Below are 16,794 nucleotides of genomic sequence, written 5' to 3'. Positions count from 1 at the left end.
AATATATATATTTATACACCTGTGTGGGTACGGATGGGTTAGACACTGGGCCAGAAGTGCATGGTTGGATGTCTCCCTCTTTCCCTCCTGTGCAGCTATCTACCATAGAGGGCTAGGAGTGATGTCACTTCCTCCCAGCACTCAGGATTGCCGCGGAGGAGATAAAGACGGAGATTGTGGGCGGCATCATATTACATGCCGCAATCGCCAGGTGCGGAGAGCTGATTTAAGTGTTGATGGCATCGTTGCCCAGCGGTTGTGACATGTAGTTTACAGGGGCAAATCCAGAGTCTAGTGTCAGGAGGGGCATTGCCAAAATTTAAGGTGTTGCTTACAGAACAGAATATTGTAATAATACATTATGTTGCAGTTATTTGTTATGTATAACAGAAATTGTGCCTTTTTTTTCTTTTTACACATCCTGACATTTTTGTGTGCAGCAATGGAATATCTGGCAAACAACATTTGGCACATTAAGGTCATTAAAATGGGTCTGTCATCCACACTGCACATTATGTTTTGTTGCTGTAGAGCTTTGTGATGCATATGATCCAGGCACAGTGCGAAGGATGGAGGGCCCCAGATTGAAGGATGGGGGGCCTGGAAATCTACAATGTCAGCGGTTAGCAGGGCCCCCTTCCTCCTGTGTGGGCCCCCAAAGTGGCAGAATGCTAGTGCCCAGTCGCAGCTGCAACTATGTGACCCTGGTAGTTCTTCCACTGTATAGAGGACTACAAATCCCAACAATACATTATACAGCAATGCAGAATTACAAATTCTGCACTACAAATCACTACAAATCCCAGCAATTCATTTTACAACAATGCAGAACAATATATGAATTGGACTCTGGACTTAGTAATGCACTGGACACAGGACTTGGTAATGCACTGGACACAGGACTCGGTAATGCACTGGACTCAGGACTTAGTATCGCTCTGGACTTAGTAACACACTGGACTCAGGACTTAGTAACGCATTGGACTCAGGACTTAGTAACGCACTGGACTCTGGACTTATGAACCCACTGGACTCAGGACCGAAGATCCTACAAAATCCACCTGAGACTCCCCACATACCCCAGAGCATTCTCTTGCTGCATTTTAACTACCTTTAAAGTAATGAGTTAAAAATTCAAGAAGGATAAATATCAGATTATTTAATAAGCATGCTATACACCATTACCATGAGATTTACACTGTTACTCCATATACAAAGAAAGTCAAAACATTAAAAACCAACTGTTCACCCAACTGCTTTACCCACAAAAACTGTATAAAATGCAATTTGTACTTCCATTGTTTGTAGAAATATTAGTATCTGGCAAGTAAGATTAAAACACATCATTTTTAGCAGCTGTTGGCTGGAACACAAAGACATGCTACTTGGTTTTTCCAATTAACTCATCTATGTTACATAGAAAATTCTAAAGCGCTTAAGAAGCTGCCATCAGGGAGAGCATTCACTGTGCTCTATTGTTTTCAGTAGGATTTATGCGGCCATTTCCGAGAATGGCAGGTAAACATAACAAATGTAAATAACTGTTAAAACAGTGACGTGGGTGCCTAATCTAAAAGGAAGAGGCTTGAGTCATAAAGCAAAGAATTGTTGATAAACTGTCCGGCATTTGAACTACACTGCATAGCATTATGCATTCAGTTATAAGAAAAGATGTGATTTGGAAGGGCAAATCAGCTATTAATTCAGCAGCACAGAATTGGCTGTTCTCCTAGAAGATGAATAAAATGCTGCTCATATGGCAACATTCTGCTACGTTTAAAAGAAAAGTCTATTTTTGTAAAGTTAAAGGCAAAAAAATTGCTAATGCTTATTTTTGTTGTGACTTATCCTTTGTACACTTTAGAACATTATCCCATTCACCCCCAAAACAATGGAAGGTTCCAGCTTTCACTCTATTCTACTCTACTCTATTTTCACTCTGGCTAATTAGTTACAATTATCAACACAAATAGTAATCATTTTTTTTTTTTTTTTATTTTTTAAAACAAAAAAAAACAAGATGGAGGAAAGGACGGTTACTGTTAAGAACTCCACCACCACCACCACCACCACCACCAATCTAGTGTAAAGGTGCCCATAGGCATGACATTAAATGATGATTTTGCCTGGACCAGGTCCAGTCACAATGACTGCATGCAGTAAAAGCTATTATCCAGTTTGTATGATCCCAGTGGTTAGACTATTGTCATTTTGGAATGTGGATAGTATTGCCAGACCATGGTAATACCAGTTGCTACCTTAAATGGTTGGACATGAGTATCCCGAAGACTATTGTGCAATTTAAAATCTTTTCTTCTTGGAAATTTACACAGTACCATGAGCATGGATTCCTTTGGAATCTGCACAGGGGCAGGTGACAAATGTCCATTACCACTGGCTGTCCCTAGATATCACCACTGCACTTTTACTCTGTCCCTGACTCCTCTTTGTGGAACTGCCTGACTAAAATAAAAAGGCTGCAAAGGCTTGATATCCATAGCTTTGCCACAGGTTCACTTTTATTGTGTTTTCCAGGTACATAGTCAAATGCACTCTTTAAATATGGATATGCATTACATAAAACATATACAGCAGCTAGACTATTTTTTTATTTCACTCTTTAGTCTTTTATCATTAGGCATCTTTAAAGATCCAGTTCACCCAAATGTTTTAATTATAGATGGCGTTTGAGTCAATCCCAGAGAAAATGTCCTGGATTTTCCATCCTTCCCAGGAATTACAGTATGGATGCTATCACTCATTTTGTTTAACACAACAACTCCTATAGTGTTTTACATAATATAAAATGCATTAAATAATGATGTAGCCCCAACAGACAGCACAGCCATCCTGCTAACTTGCCTTTTCTCTTCTTCAGTTAAACAGCACAGCTAGGACGCCACCCTGCCCCAGCCAGTCATTGAACAGTGAAGGAGCTGCAACAGATGGATAAAGTCATCTTTCTGCTCCTTTCTCCTGAAAGCATGTTTCCTGTCAGTATATATGTATATAGCAAACCTGTTTGGGTGAAAGTGCTGCCCTCCTGTTACCTTATGAGGTTTATATCAAATCTCCATGAACATATGTATATCATTTTTGTAATTAAACATATTCTATGTTGGGTGTGTGTCTGGAGTAAGGAAAAGATTGTTTTTACCGTCCTGAGGAATTGATTACATGGGGATTTTGAATGTAATTATGAATCTGTCCAAGCGTGTTCATTGTAAATGGTCAAGACAAGAGACAATATGATCCACGAACACTCCAGAGCTGAGACCCTTGATTCTCACAATAGGTACATACTTTCTTTTGTCTCTGGCTAAGAGCTTCAAAAGATTCTTGTAGGTAGTTAACAACTAGATTGTCCGCCCTGGTTTAGATAAAATCATGAACTGGTGTTAGCCTCTGAACACCTGACCACCTGGAATTTTCCCGCCATAAAAGTTGAATACCATAGCGTCATTAAAGATTCACATAGAAAGGGGTTGAAAGTTCTAACAAAGACTATTTGGAGATATCCAATCCCCAGAGAAGAATTCTAATCTGATTACATTAAGCATTGGTAGGCCACCAATCGATGGCCTTCAATGCTTTCTTATGAACACCACAAATATATTAATCCAGACTGTGGAGTAAAAGTTAGTCTTTTTAGATCACCAGAATGCGGCCCTCGTGATATATAACTGGTAAATATAGATGCTAGCCAGTGTTCTCTGCGCCCTTTCTTGGTTTCTTGAACTGGTAAATATACAGGTTCTTAATCAGCACTTATATGTCTATTGTTTGTCTCAATGTCTGTATATTTTGCATGCTTTAATCTTTTCTTTGTGCTTTGTAGTTAAATAGATTGTTGGTTCACTGTATTTAAGTCTTAATACTTAAGTCTCATACTATATACAAATACATTTCTGTTATTGTGTTGAGCTAAAAAATATCATGATTGAATCCTCAGAACCATATACTTGTAAGTGTGAATGCTTATATAGTGGATCATAGCTTAAACTAGTAATTTGGGTAACACTAGTAATTTGGGTAACACTATACAGGGAATTACAAGTGGATGAAATGAAGAAATGAAGTAAAATCCAAGTATTCCAACTAATTTCTTTTAAAGTAGTTTTAATTATCTTTTTAATAAATACACAACTGCAATATCTGTCTGTTGTTGAGCTTTACTGTAAGTCTTTAAATCAAAAACAGTTTAATAAACACAATGACAATTTAAAATAATTTCTTTGTTTCTCGAATTGTGCTTGCATTGCTTATCTGACATGAATCATGTTTTCTTTTATTGTGAAATAAAGCCTGCCAACTAATATTCCATTTAATGTACTGTACCAGATGATCATGCCTTGTAACAATTCTTTTTGGAATCATTTCAGTCATATATGCGTTGTATGATGTGTGGGTAACCTAGACCTTGGATATTGCTGTTGAGTTTAAAGTCTGATCTTTTACACTCTCCATTGCTACAGTGCCAAAGATTAGCTACAGAATTAATCCAGCGAGCCTATGCTTTATTTATCTCTAGATAACCAGGCTACATGTACCAGATGTTCAGGCTGCCTTGGGCACATTGAAACCATAATAAATTAATTGTTTGACAAGATGGAAACTCTACAATTATAATCATCACAAATCCAAATGCTGTATCTACTGCACAGTATCAGTGGCTAAAGTAGCACAATGTAACAATGCTCCACAGTCCAAGATCTACAGCATCTACAAAACCTATTAAAAACACGTGTTCTCACTACAGCTTTTATCACATTCATTTTTCTAATAGTAGAGAGTTATGCTTAGGCCTGTGTAATTTATGATAACATTAACTTGCACCTAAAACATTTATAATAAACATGTATTTCATTATACCTTTTTGTTTATTGATTTGATTAGTCTGATCATTAGAGATGGGCTCGATGTTCGAGTGGAACAACAGTTCGACTTTAACATTAGTAGTTTGTGTGTTCGGCAAACACACAAACTATCAGGGCGTTCGGCGGGCTTTTTGCCCGCTGAGCACCCGACAACTCACAGTGCCTTGTGAAGCCCTGATTTGGTAAAGCAATGCACCTGACCGCCGGTCAGGTGCAAGAATTTGCCCAGTCACGGCACAGTGCACTGTAAGAGCCATGATTGGGCAAAGTAATGACTTTTGCCCAATCATAGCTCAGAGCTAAGTCCCAGCCCCACACTATATAAGGCTGCTTACACCACAGCCTTATGTAGTGTGTTGCTGGAGTTAATGATAGAGTTAGGTGTAGTTAGATGTAGTTATGTGTAGTTCGGTGTAGTGCAAGCGAACTGGTGTCAGTGCTTTATACAGCATATCAGTGCTATATGCAGTACTCTGTACTGTATATAGTATCATTTTCTGTGCTGTATTTTCACTTTTGTGTCAGTGGCATTGCTGGTTTTCCTCCTTTCGCGTTGCAGGTGTTCTTCCCATTTTTTTTCTTTTTAAATTTTATTTTTTTTTACTTTTTTTAAGCAGCGGGTTCCTTTGCTGCCTCATTGCTGTTCCTCCTTCTGTGTCGCAGGTGTTCCCCCTTCTGCGTCACAGTTGTTCCTATTTATTTATTTAATATTTTTTTTAAACTTGTAAAAAATTTTTTTCATAATAAGCCATTGTACAACAGTTTACAGTGCACCAAGCACCACATGCGATAAAGTATTGCACCCAAGCACCAAGCACACTGCCCGTTCTGTATTGCGGTCATCGGAAGCCCGCCCCTCAGCGGGGCGGGCTTTTGATGATCGCAAGTACGATCTGCCCGTCCAAGGTGGGCAGATCGTATGAGCTTTCAATAAGCATACGATCATCGCAAGACAAAAGTCTTGCGATGGTCGTAAGGTGTATGGGCACCTTTACGCTGTGAATGCACCACCAACACTAAAGGCCCAATTATAAAACACCTGTTTTTACTTTCATCCAACGTCTGCAAAAGAGACACCAGAATTTATCCAAAAAATCTCTAACCTTGTTCCAAGTGTCCTAAAATGTGGCCTATTCATACAGGCTGCCTCCCCAAGCAGTTGTTTACAAGATTAAGGGAAAATCAATTACCGGCTATTTAAATGTCATTTTTTTTCTTTATAAATGTATTTTTGCTGCAGCAGGTTCTATACATCATACAAATCCACCACTTTACAGGCAGCTTAAGGGGACCCCCAGGCACCATATTTAAAGGAATGTTTCATTTTTATTGTTTCACTTTAAGCAATGCTAAAATCACTGCTCCTTTAAAAACTGTATTTTTTAAAAGTGTTTTTTCATTGATTCCTGTCCCCCGGGGCAGTGCCCGGATCCCCATATCCTTTTTATGGCCAATAACTTGCATATAAGCCTTCAAAATGGGGACATTTGATTTTCCGAGTTCTGGTCCCATAGACTTTTATTGAGTTCTCTGTTCGAGTTAGAACTTTTTCCATGTTCGATAGTTCGAGTTAAATCCAAACTCAGGTGTGCTCAGCCCATCACTACTGATCATAGGTACCCTCAGACCTGTGCACTGGAGATACATGCCCTGGGTCCTCAGCTTGATGCCCCAGATCAGCTACACCCAGTGTTTTATCACTATGTGGCGGTCCTAGGGACAGTATGATCTGTGGCTATGCAGGAATTCCTAATTAGTGGTAAAGAACAAATTCAGACTGCGGAAGCAGCACTGCACAGAGCCAAAGAAAGGTCTCTCCTCCAAGGTTCTGAAGTGTCATATGAAAATTTTCTGCTGTCCTGATCCACACATCTTCATGCATACACTTAGGGAGCTGGCATGTTTTTTTTTTCCAGTGCACATTTCTACAGGCATCCACTTTATTAGCAAAATCACTAATTCTGGCCCTCCGCACAACAGCCCTCAGGGAGTGGAAGCATGTAATCTCCTACATTTTCAGCATGAAGATCTCTGGACTGGTGGCACAGAGGTCAGTGTAATAAATGTAAATATACTCACCTCCTTCCAGTACAGAGACTTTACAGCCTGGAATTCCTCTTTATGACTTTCAGTTGTTAGAATGCAAGCACCGGCATTCTTCTCGTACGGGCCATGGTGAACCCAAGCAATGCAGAGGCGAGCAGTGTAAGACTGTTCTCTGATAGAGTTCTGAGCAAAGGGAAAAGTTCCATCTTTGCTTCCCTTCCCCTGCGCGCAGCAGTGTGACAGACTTTACAGCTGAATTGTGTTTTTGGCGGCCCCCCCCCCCCAACTCTGGGGAGCTTTTAAATATGAAGTTTGTGCATGTTATCCCTCTCTGTTTGTAATATCAAATTGTTCAGATGAAGGTAATGTGGAGGCCCACACATTTACTGTTGCTCTAAGAGAGGAATGTTCCCTTTCTGGCAGAGAGCTAGGTCAGCCTAGCCACCTGGACTTTAAAGAGCATTAGGACATTTTGAGCATCAATGTTGTAAAGTGTGGGCGTCGGCATATCTGCATTTATGATAGTTCTTGCCATTGGGTACAGAGGTTTGGAAGTGTGTTTTAAAATATCTAGTCAAAATGATTGGTAAATGTACAAAATTAAAAGATCATGCGTGCAATAAAATGAAACTAGGTTGTTTTTTTTTGTGTGTTTGTGGTCACATTTATCTTGCTTTTTCCTAAGAAAAACAATACCTTTCATTGGTAACCTAAATTGGAAAGATTAAGGTGTCCTTAAAGCAACTGTATTTGAAGCTAAGTTTCAGAACTATCGCAGTGGTTGCAAATGAACACATTAGATTATCCACTTAAAGTGAAGCCTTTGAACTGAGGTTTAACACAATAGATTAACAATGTGACAAGCCATATGTTAAGCAGTTACAGTATTTTAAATGGATTTCAGATAATGAAAATGTATTTTACAGAGTGGGATTTCTTCTGTTTACATATTGACTTTTCACTAGGTCAAAACGGAACATCCAAAAATATGCATTTAAATAGATGTTAAGCCTGAAATAATTAAGTGCTTCAATAATGGCCTATTTTGTAAAAACAAACAGTCAATATGTCTTGCTATTACGAAATCTAATTTGTAAGCATGTCATGGTATTCTATTATAGGCCTTAGTCTAGTTTTTAAAACTGAACACATATTTTTTCTTGAAACATTTTATGTTTTACATACCAAATTTAAAACATTTTCTTACCTCTTCTTACAGATCTCAGTAAAGCAGGCATGCCGTTATGGATGTAAATGTTGTAGCATCTCTAAGGTACATAGATTTGTGGGTCCCTCTCTGCCACACCTTGTGAAACTCTGTTTTCATTAGTTATTGCAAGCTTCCATACAAAGCAATGGTACGCAACGGTTTTATTTGTATTAAAAAATAATTCGGTATTGTGGTGTGCACAATGGGGACAATAAGACTGTACCACTCTCTGGTAGATATGTGCACCGGCAAAAAATGTGTTTAGTTTCATTTCGTTTTGATTCAGATTTTGTGTTATTTCATTTTTCGGTCATTCGGGTCCGAAAGTCAATTAGTTTTGGGATTCGGATTCAGATGAAATTTGTTAGCGGTAGTCTGTACGAAGTTTCGTTTTCGTTCATTTCATTGCAGCAAATGTCACTTTGCTGCAACAGAAATTTGTCCACAAACGAAAATTTGTACAGACTACCTCTAACGAATTTCGGCCGGAAATTCGGATTCATTTTCATTCGTCATTTCTGTTATTCGGAGATTCGGGTACATCCGAATCTCTGAATAACGAAAATCTGTCCGAAAACGAATTTTTCCAAAACTAATTGCACATGTCTACTCTCTGGGAATACAATATCTGAAACATTCTGAATGTCTGAAACTTTTATGTTCAAACTGCTTTTCTCCACATACAAGTCAATGGTAAGTCAAAATCAGTTTCATGCAGCTTAGAAGGAGTTTAAATGTAGGTCAGAAGAAAGTCACATGCACCTGTAAAAGAAATGAAAAGGAACTCAGTAGCTTCCTATGAAACTATGCTGCATGTACCCATCCACACAAGCCCTGAGGCTAGTAAGTATCATATTTTATATATCTGGTATTTTATTATGAGTTAAGTCAGAACTCCTGAACTGCATACAATACTTTAGGTTAGTCACTCAGAAAGTAATGCATACAGAGCATCATTCTCACAGTGAGGCAACTAGCATTCTAAGAAGAAGAGAAAGCAATCACAATCTAACAGGGTTATTCACAAAAGAGTGAAGAGTTTGGAGAAGCCTGGAGAAGCCAGAAGAAGGGAATAATCTAGGACAACATAGCTGAACTGGAAAGTGAGTTGAATTGGAGAAGTTTCCCAAATCAGCTATGTTGTCCTAGACTGTTTACTTCTGCCTTCTCCAAACTCTTCACCCTTTTGTGAATAACCCTGTAAGTATTTCTCTCAGTGCAGGTTTCTTTTCTCAAATGTATTTTATTGCTGCCAGTGTCCCTATTCTGTAGTTTTACCCTCCATTTCTGTCTTAGTGACTGCTGTTAATAAAACAGGGAGTGATTGTAAATCCAAAATTTTAGAGCTGTTATTAGAAAAAGAGGTTATAATGCTTGGCAAAACTTTACATATATTTGTTGTCTGATTCTTACAGTAAAGCTCAAGGAAACTGACCCAGTAGCATTTAACCTACTTTACTATGCAAAAAGGCTGCATGCACAAACTTAAATACAGGAAAAAGCAGTACTTTGTAGAGAGTTCCTTCCACATTCTTTGAGTTAGGAAATAAAGGGAAACCTTCACACACAGATAGCAAAAAAGAAACTAACAGGGGTATAAACCCTTCCCTTCTCTATTCAAAACTAAGAAAACATTTTGACCATGCATACACTTTGAAATTACATGGAAAATACTTTTGAGGTGCATAGTGGAAGCACAGGCTATCATTGTTTTTTATATTAGGCATTGCTCTACTGCGCCAGTCTTCCCCACACTCTCTGTCAGTAACTGGTCACCTGAGAACCTACTTTACTTTCCTGTTTTTATTGTAGTCACACCCAGGCTCCTCAGGTCTGTACTGTGCTGGAAGATGTCATTATCAGTTGTGAATTGCATGTGCAGGACTGCCTGTCCTATGAAAGGGTGAAAATCTCAAGGCTTGTCCTTCATCTCTACATTACCATCTTTTAGAAGCAACATAAGCTGTTCATTTTTAATTATTTTAGGTATGCTGTGTGAATGGGAACACATAACAAAAATATAGTGAGGCTTTACTCTAAGTTGACTGCAAAGGTGGAAATACACTTTAAGACTACACAAAGACATACAACAGTGTTCACCAGACCTGTAAACCTGCTTTTTGTTGGATGATGTCCTTGAAACCCTGGACTCAAAGTAAGTAGGTTGAATGATTCTGGGCATTCTTATGAATTATCTTTTTTAAGCTCATCACACATGTTAGAAACTGTTTGTAAACGTAAACAGTTCAATCAATATACATCCAATTACGTATGGTGTCACAATTTATTTTTTGGTAAATCTAAAACAGATTGCACAGTCAGATTGTATTGTGTAATTTAACTAAGCGATTTATTGCACGATTTCCGCCACGATATCGCGAGAAGTCGCCGGCCAATGCTATTCAATGGAGCTGTCTTAGCTTCATGTCGCCCGTCGCCCGTCGCTCATTGCTCGTCCCTTTTTTCTATTTTTTAATGGAGCCCGACGGTGAAGGCCACGCTACCGTCGCTGGATCGTCACTGGAACGTCGCCCCGAAAATCGCGCTATCCCGGCCGCGCGGATTCGCTGCAAAAGGTATGTTGCTTAGTGTGAATGGGGCCTTAAAGAACACACAATGGTCTCAAAATCACTGGTTTCTTTTAAACACTTTCTTTAAGCCTATTGGTAGCTCAACTTACTAGTGGTTGATGCGTTTCCGGGTCACGCCCCCTTCCTCAGAACCAAAAGATACCCAGCTCCCTCAGTTACCCAGCTTTTAGTTCTAAGGAAGGGGGTGTGCCCTGGAAACACGTCAACCACTAGTACACAAGCCGGCTGTGAGGCAGCATGCCAGCTAGCTGAACGATCGGTGCTTGTACTATACATGAAATGGGTCTGTGAACCCCTGTTGGATTGGAACAGTAGGTCACTGTTTCGATTCTTTTCTGCTCATCATTGTGAGTACAATACTGCTTTAATATATTGTTTTTAACAAACGGTCCTTCACATAGTTTGGGCGCTCTGTGCCTCTTTTCTCTCAATCTTATAAGGTCCAGATAAGACTGTACTGCGTGGCAGAGCTGTGCACATCTAGGGACTAAATACTAGACATGTGCACCAGCAAAAAATGTGTTTAGTTTAGTTTCGTTTTGAAACAAAAAAAAAATGTTGTTTAGTTTAGTTTAGTTTTGAAACAAACCAAAAAAAATTTGTTTCGTTTAGTTTCGTTTTTCGGGTCCGAAATTAAATTAGTTTTGGACGAAATTCGTTTATGAAAAAAAACAAAACTTTAAATATGACTTGACTGGGATTTGAACCTGGGCTCTTAGCAATGGCAAGCCTGTCCTTTAACCACTACTCTATAACCTCTGTGCCTTAAGCATAGAAGCATTTTATATATATGAATGCAATATGTAGCATTTGACAGCTGAGAATATTAATGAAGTTGATAAATTACATGCAGGTGTACCTGGAGGTAGCCAACTCCTCCTAATAAGGTGCAGGGACGCACTGGAGGCCCAGCAACCAAAAATGCACGCTGGGACTCCAGTGCGTCCCCCAAACCAAAAATAGTCAAACTAGAAAAAATGGTACATGCATGAATCTATAACCAGCCTTTATAGCAGGGCGCACATTGGGAAGGCTTACAACAATACAAAACACAAAATTTCCCCAGCCTCAACCTGACAGCCAGCCTGCAACCAAACAAGTAGCCCTGTCAACAGTATGCGTTAAAAATTAATATCCTCACACTTGGAGACTCAGATACATAGAGTTAGGACCACACTTTGCAGAGGTGCCTTGGCGCGGCAGTGTGGCTTCTACATATTTTTGGCCAAAAGTTTGTGCAACTAAAACCTCTGAACGTCGCCCCGAAAATCGCGCTATCCCGGCCGCGCGGATTCGCTGCAAAAGGTATGTTGCTTAGTGTGAATGGGGCCTTAAAGAACACACAATGGTCTCAAAATCACTGGTTTCTTTTAAACACTTTCTTTAAGCCTATTGGTAGCTCAACTTACTAGTGGTTGATGCGTTTCCGGGTCACGCCCCCTTCCTCAGAACCAAAAGATACCCAGCTCCCTCAGTTACCCAGCTTTTAGTTCTAAGGAAGGGGGTGTGCCCTGGAAACACGTCAACCACTAGTACACAAGCCGGCTGTGAGGCAGCATGCCAGCTAGCTGAACGATCGGTGCTTGTACTATACATGAAATGGGTCTGTGAACCCCTTTTGGATTGGAACAGTAGGTTCCAATCCAATCCCGAGTTCAATTTTAAAAATGCATCCAAGTACCCTAACTATTAACAAAATGTTGCTTTTTTGTGTATTACTTGGCTATAGATCCTCAAATCATCTCTGATCTCATGATGATACTGTACTTCCTTCTGGAGGGTGGCGACTTTTGTTCCCCATAGTCCATGTGTGTGTTGTAAAGTAGCCACCATTCCAAGCTCACTCCCGTGATGGGCTATAATCTCAAGTTTAGTTTACCAATTTGTATTGCGATTGTAGTCCATCACGGAAGCAACCTTGGTGTGGTGGCTACTTTACAACACACAGAGGGTCCATGGGGGAACAAAAGTAGCCACCCTCCAGAAGTAAGGACAATGTCAGCATTAATCCAGAGATGACTTGAGTGATGTACAAATAAGGTACATTTTTGTTAATAGTTGCATTTTTTATGTAACTCCTGAGTTTAGTGTCTCTTAAGGTAGATATTTAGTAGCAGAGTACATATTGTATACCAATGCCACAGACATTTAATATAGCTCATTAGCGCTAATGTAAACAATGATATAGGAATTTTGGAAAAATAACTCATTAGCAGTTGTAGATTTGCTTTGCCAAAAAAGGTCTACATTTATGGAGCAAAAATTACTTTTTATTTTGATTGAATCCCGAAAGGTAGCTGCAAAATGTATCACAATGACATCCGTCCTTATGTACTGTCCATATATGAGCTCTTATCATCACCAGACATTGGCTCAGGTATAAACTCAGTGGCTAGATCTTATTTTCCTTCCTGGAGCTGTGTAGCCTTTGATAACCATCCCATATCAATATCCCTTAAACAAAAATAGCACTGGAAATGCACGGCAGGAGGACACTGTAATCCATAAAACACAATATTTATTTATGATGAGATTAAATCTAATGATGAACTTGAATCACTTTTCTATTACAATCTATCATAATACTGCAGAAAAAAAAATAAAGTCTGATTAGGATCATTCTATGCTGCAAACATAATTCCTTCCATGTTCACGCACAGTATTTAGCCAAAAATCTTGCTATCTTAGCTGGTTATTGCCTCTCTTTTATAGTTGAGCTTGAAGGCACAAGCGCCTTAATATGATGAGAACAAAAATTAGATTAGTTGAATACCTTACAGTGGAATCATTTATTTACTTGACCTCTCTGTTGTTAGTGGAAAAATTATAATTATTTCAAATCTGATCATATTCTCTGTAGCGTGATAATGTTTATGTTCAAGAAAAATCATGTTCTATTAACATGGACATACAAATGTGTAAATTGCCTGTTTACCCTGAGAACAGGTTGGGGAGTTTATGTCAAGGTTGTCATTATACACACAGTTTTATCTTTACATCTAGTTTTTATTAGCTTGAAAAATAAGGCATTTACAGCATACAAAGTCCAAAATGACCATTATCTTAACTGATTTTTTTTTTTTTTTATCCATCCCATTGCTGAAAATATTCAGCAATTTACAAGTGATAGCTTTGTTGGAAAGTATAGAAAAAGCCTGCAGAGTAATCTGTTTTGAGTTTGGCAAATGCACTGACACTACCCCACTATCATGTACTATATCTGATGGTAAAAAGCAGCCTACTACCTCCCGCCCTTCTCCCACTGCATACATCTCTTAAGATAGAAGCCTGTTGAGGTTTTTATCTTGCTTGCTGATTCACTGTGTCGGATAGCGAGAACCGTATAATCTAAAAAAAAAACTAAAAAAATGTAAAGCTGTATCAGACACCTTTTTTATGGAAAGGTTGTCATTTTGAAATGGCCCAAGAACAGTGATGTTTTGGAACAAATGGTGCAGTAAAGACCCCCTGAGTTTACATCCACTGCAACCTTTGTTTCTTTGGGGTATGCCTAACAATATGCTGTACTTCATTAATGTGGTTTTACTAGGTGACAATCTGATATATACATTCAATTGTCACTATAAGTACATTGGTCACATATTTTCAATGTTCTGATATCATTTTCATATTTAAAAAAAACAAGTATTTGTCCTACATTTTATATCAGTAAAGGAACACTCCACAGTTCCAGTTCAAACAATAATATAAACAAGCTGATAGAAGCTCCTGTTGAGTTGGGGAAGGACAGAGCGGAACAACAAGCGGTAGGTCACAGACATAACGCCTAAAGGCTGCTCAGAATGTGAAAAGCTAATGCTTAATGAAGAGGCCATAGAGAGCTTGTGAAGAAGTTAGCAGTGCCTGGAAGTAGAAAGAGTTTTGTTTTAGAATGTAAGAAGTTAAATGTTTCATATACAGAATGCTTGCCTTATTTATGTGTCTTTTGAGACATAAAATCATGCATAGAAATAAAACTAAAATATGGAGGAAAATGTAATTTAAATACAGTATTATATGCCTATCATGTAGTCAGGCGCATTAGGATTACAAAGAAGGTAGCAGGAAAAAAGCCTTTTTAAGATCTACAGAGACATATTTCAAAACTAGGTCAGAATCTGCAGTATATTCTTTTCTTTTTCTTTCTTGGCTTTAAATATGACATATGCTTGCCAAAATGTGTTCACTACAATGGTACTTTATATAGTTTCTGTTCTGTGCATCAGATTTCTGCAGATGTATGTATATAACTATACACACAGATTTGTATTATTGTTTCCTAAAACTATTTTGTGGTTTCTTAAAAAAAGAGATGTAATCAAACTCTGTAATTTGTTGATCCGGCAGTTTTGTACACTTGGCCTAATAATTAGCTGCCAGATCATCTGCAATTATAGCCAAATAGCAGCAAGGGGAACATTATGATTATACGGGGGCAAAGGAAAATGGTACTATCATGACTGCATTCATCGAAGGATGCAGCCAGTGTTTAGTCTACTATCTTGACTCTCTCATAACTGCCATTAAGTAAGTGATCAGCACTCACAGTCAGAGGAAGCGGTCACTGAGATTTACACTGCAGATATACAGCTATAATTATGAAGGCCCAGGTTGCCTCATATACCAGGACATTCACTGTTATTTTTCAGGAGGAATTCAAGACAAAAAGGTACATTTATCAGGGTATTGCCTAGGCACAATTACCAACTTATATGATCCTTAACATAGCAAATCTTCATTTTTTGAGTTCACGTCCACTTTAAAAAAAGCATACTTTACTGTCAACGCTGCCCATGTTAATAGAAGTCTGGCTTAATAATGCCAACCAATCAAAGATTTGCCCAAGTAAGTTTTGTGTATCTTTGATGATTCTGGCAAAAATACATTTCCATGTATGTGAATTGAAAGCATTATGCTTTAGTTCTATTTGTTCATATCTAATTGTTAAAACATTCAGTGGTGTTTTTAAACTTTTCTAAACACAACTATTACAACAATGATAATGATAGTTTAGAGTTTACACCACTGGGTGGTGCTGGTAACTTGCAGCTCCAGTGCTCACCTGAGGGTGTCTCCCAGCTGCCAGGAATCAGCCCATTAGCTATTGCTCCTGGGAGGGTATTTAAACCCTCCCTGCAGTCTGGACCTTGGCTCAGGATTCCGTTGCCTTCCCCTGTTGCCTGAGACCCCTGTCCTGAACCCTGAGACCCCTGTCCTGAACCCTGAGACCCTGATACCTGTATGCTATCTTGTACCCTGCCTCCTGTGCCCTGTTTGCTGTGTTGCTACACCCATTGTATGTTCTAGGTGTCTGGGGTCACATTATTGGTTTATGCCTGTTGTGGATTGTTTCTGTTAGTTTGCTAGGTTTATTAAAATATTTATATATACCATACTTGCCTGGTCTGTGTGGTCACACGTGTTTGGTCTGCCTGTGTGGGTACCTGTGCAGGTGTGGGGTCACCGGTGCCGGTATCCCTAACGTAATCCTGAGCCAAGGTCCAGAGTGCGGGGAGGGTTTAAATACCCTCCCAGGAGCAATAGCTAATGGGTGATTCCTGGCAGCTGGGAGACACCCACAGGTGAGCACTGGAGCTGCAGGTACCAGCACCACACAGTGGTGGTCTGGTACCTAGCAGCCCCTGGCTGCCTGGAGAATCCTGCAGGTGAGCCCAGGAACTGCAGGGCTCAGCTCCAGCGCCACCTGGAGGCGCTCTGGATCCTAACACTCCCGGAGCGTCCGGGAGAGTTGGGATGTCTTTAGGCAACCCCTGGCAAATCGTCATTCGACCCCCGACGGGGTCGCGACCCACAGGTTGAGAACCGCTGCACTACAGGATACCCAAAGATAACTACAGGAGGTGGTCGATACAAGACCAGTCACCCTGCAAGGAGAGAGCAGCAGTAACTGGTCCTAATACAGTAAGTTTCTGCACAGATCTTGAAGAAATACACAAAGCACAACATTTAGTAAGAATATACATGGCTCTTTTAGACAAAATTTTATGTAGGTAAAATTTGCTGATGCCGTAGTTTAGCTGTGCCCAAACTAAGCAGAGAACACTATATA

Source organism: Nanorana parkeri, unplaced genomic scaffold (assembly GCF_000935625.1).
Source record: "Nanorana parkeri isolate BGI_ZX_2015 unplaced genomic scaffold, ASM93562v1 scaffold833, whole genome shotgun sequence".
Taxonomy (NCBI): Eukaryota; Metazoa; Chordata; class Amphibia; order Anura; family Dicroglossidae; genus Nanorana; species Nanorana parkeri.
This window is presented reverse-complemented; position numbering follows the sequence as displayed.